The following is a 3,168-nucleotide window of genomic DNA, read 5'->3' as shown; positions in this document are numbered from 1 at the left end:
CCATATTGTTTATTTTTTGCTGCCAGAAAACACTATTAATATAACAGATGCTGCTGGATTTTGTGTTATAAACAATCTTCTGCCATAAAAAAATATTTAAAACTGTCCAGGAAATCAAGTAAAAAATGAAATTTATAACCTGACGTTTGTCACTGTGTCGTTGTATATTGCAGAGCAGTGTTGTGTGTATTGTGAATTGCACTTGTGGTAATAACATGAGATGAGATGTAGCTTTGGCTATTAATGGCCTTGTGCTCCTATTTCACTGAAAGCATGCAACTTATTGAATTAGAGCAACCACATTAACACAGTTAAAAAGGCTTGGGTTGGAAAGGACTCCCATGGAGGTATTTTCAATGATTAAATGAGATATTTATGGGAAAGTAGTTCTTTTTTTCTTATCCTTAGTTTGTGTTTTCAGGGGCCCCAAGTCCCATTTTTGAGTGGACTTAATGGATAAGAAGCCCATATGAGTTAAAACAAAACAAACCTGAACATGAGGCAGAGTATTAGAAGACTTCTTGTTTCAGATCAAATTTGAATCACATTCTTACTAAAAATATACAGTCAAGCTAAAATGTTTTTGTAAGAATTCACCCTTAATTTAGCTGCAAAAAAACCAAACCAAAACAAAACCCAACAAGTTAACACAAGACGTTAATTTAATATTACAAAGTCTGCCATGTTACATAGTGTTAGAATGCTAAATTCAACCCTCCACAACAGTGCTTTCTGTTTGCCTCATCCTCTGTCAGGCTTGGTAGGTCATCTGGTATCTCTGACTTCAGTCCAGACATGCTTTCCTCATAGAAAGTGAGACACGCAACACCTAAGAATAACATTGAAAAAATGTGTATTAGCAACTGTACATATACACTGATGTACTCACATGCTACATATGAACATTACACTTACAGGGAGCCTTTCCCACAGCCCAGAGGTCCAAAGAACAACTCTGTTGGGAGGCAAACCTTTCTACATACTCCACTTAGACTGAGGCAAGACCACGGGAAGGATGCAGCCTCATTTTGAGCAACTGTAATTTAGGAAAAAAAAGAAAGAAAGAAATTTACTGTAGTTTTAGGTAAAATCCTTTTGCTTTAAGCTTGAAAAACTTCAAACCCTCTTGGTCATAGACTGGGCAGAAAAAAAATCTGCAGAGGTACTTACCATTTAGCAGTAAGACAACCAAAAGTGCCAAAACAACCACACGATAACAAAACATTCTCGCGTCTCTCAGTTTTGCTCCAGAAATCAGGGTTTGATGTGGATCTGTCTGTTTCAGTCAGAACGGAGCAGAGGACACAATGCGAAGCAGCACACTGGTCACTGGGTTTTATATTACGAAAGGAGTTCATGCTTTCCTCAATCACATTTAAGAAAATTGCATTACTGTGCCCACCTCGTGACCAAAAGTCATGAGACAAGAATCTGACTTATAAATGTAATTGAAAGCATGCACAAGCCTTCACTGCATTCTGGCATTAGCACACAGGCTGTCTCTTTCTATGTTAAATGACTGAGAATGCATTCCCCCATAACACATGTATTTCTGTATCTCATCTCAACATTTACTGAAGAGAGCAGCTTGTAAACAGCAGTGATTTTTTCCTTGCAAAGCATGAATGTTTTCCAGCATATTTGTTTAGGTTTTATTATTTTTGCACACAAGTTCAGTGGAAGTCGGGTGACATGAACATTTGTCAAACCAGTTTTAAAGAGAATGTTTAATCAAATGTAAATTGAATCATAGAAAGTGCAGTTGTCGCCATTAGATCACATTGCGGTCTCTTATGCTGTGTGGTTGTCAATATATCAGTGCTATGTAAAGCTTAAGGGATCATGGACTCTGGTCAGGTTAGGTGACAAGCCTAAAAAAATGAGAAGAACTGTGTGGGCGGTATTCTTTAGTGAAGCTGAAGCTTTTGAATTACCGACAAAGATTTAATTTTCCATTTCTCTTGGTTAGAGAGATGAGTTTGGCAGTTTGATCATCCAAAGTGGTCTTACAGAAATCAGTGCCTTGCTATGCTGGGCATTTTCTGACTGCCTATTGTCTAATGTGAGCGCCTTAAACACCAGGTTCTGACAACAGACTTTGAGATAAGCAATATCCCTGATCTAGAACTAAATAGGTTCACGTGTTTCCATTTTTTTTATTTATTTTTTTTGTTTTTTTGTGCTGCAGCATTCAATAGTAATTGATTTCTTTGCCTCATATGCCAGATTACTAAAATGAAGTTTAGATTTTAGTCAAATTCATTCACAGGCTCCTTCCACCCTGAATTATTTGCACCCTCTATATTTAGCCTCAAAAGAGCTGTAGTAACCCAAAGATCTCCGCTTTAGCCAGCAGTTAAAGAGGGTGCACTTTGTTGACACAAAACTGAAAACAGTCTTACCTTAGGAAAAAGTGTCTTTTGAGAAGCCCAAAGCCCACAGACATACACAGTGGCTCATTGCTATTTAATCACCAGTATTTATCTTTAAATGTCACTAGAAAAGCTGAAAGGGCATAAACCTGCATAGAAAGGAGTTCAAGTTAATATTTTGAAATGTTTGAGCTTTCCCACAATGCTTAGAGTGGAACTGACTTTTTTTTAAATATAAAATGAATAGCTAAAAATATAAAAGTTCTGCTGTCAGTGTCTTAAAAGTTATTGTTGTATTGCATTGTCTCAAAAGTTATGACCCTTTGGACACAGTTTCATCAACGTTGCATCATTTTTTTCCAAAGGGATGTCATTACTGTTTTTCTCTCAGCCCTCGTCTCCATCCTCCAGGTGCTGTCCAAAGAGGTCTCACCTGTGGCAAAACAGTGCTATCTAATTGCTTTCTAGAGGAATAGAAATACAAAGTGGACTAATGACCTATGATGTGTTTACCTGTTAATGTGTAACTCTTCAGATTTAACTTTTTTTTAGTGGCATCATTGGCAGATGATACCTTGTGTACCCTCCAAAACACACAAAAATATTTTTAAAAAATGTAACTCAAATTTAAAGACAAATATTTCTGTTTCAATGTTTAGCTTATGGAAACCGAGTTAATAAATCAGGTTTTGAATGAAAACAGAGTAAAACTACAGTTTTTTAGATGTTTTAAACACAAACTGCTGATATTTAAGATTCTGCAAAGGAAGAATTTCATTGCTCTGCGTAACCGTTT

General features: G+C 36.6%; 1 long non-coding RNA gene across 1 annotated transcript; it reads right to left on the bottom strand.

Annotated features, from left to right (window-relative positions):
* Positions 1 to 502: 502 nt before the first annotated feature.
* On the bottom strand, positions 503 to 1,314 carry LOC100693827 (uncharacterized). Its single transcript, XR_269520.4, has 3 exons — positions 1,171 to 1,314; positions 916 to 1,036; positions 503 to 829 (listed from the first exon to the last, which is right to left on the bottom strand). It is a non-coding gene; the product is annotated as an uncharacterized LOC100693827 (long non-coding RNA).
* Positions 1,315 to 3,168: the final 1,854 nt, after the last annotated feature.

The sequence above is a fragment of the Oreochromis niloticus genome, linkage group LG10, assembly GCF_001858045.2.
Source record: "Oreochromis niloticus isolate F11D_XX linkage group LG10, O_niloticus_UMD_NMBU, whole genome shotgun sequence".
NCBI classification, from domain to species: domain Eukaryota; kingdom Metazoa; phylum Chordata; class Actinopteri; order Cichliformes; family Cichlidae; genus Oreochromis; species Oreochromis niloticus.
This window is presented reverse-complemented; position numbering and strand designations above follow the sequence as displayed.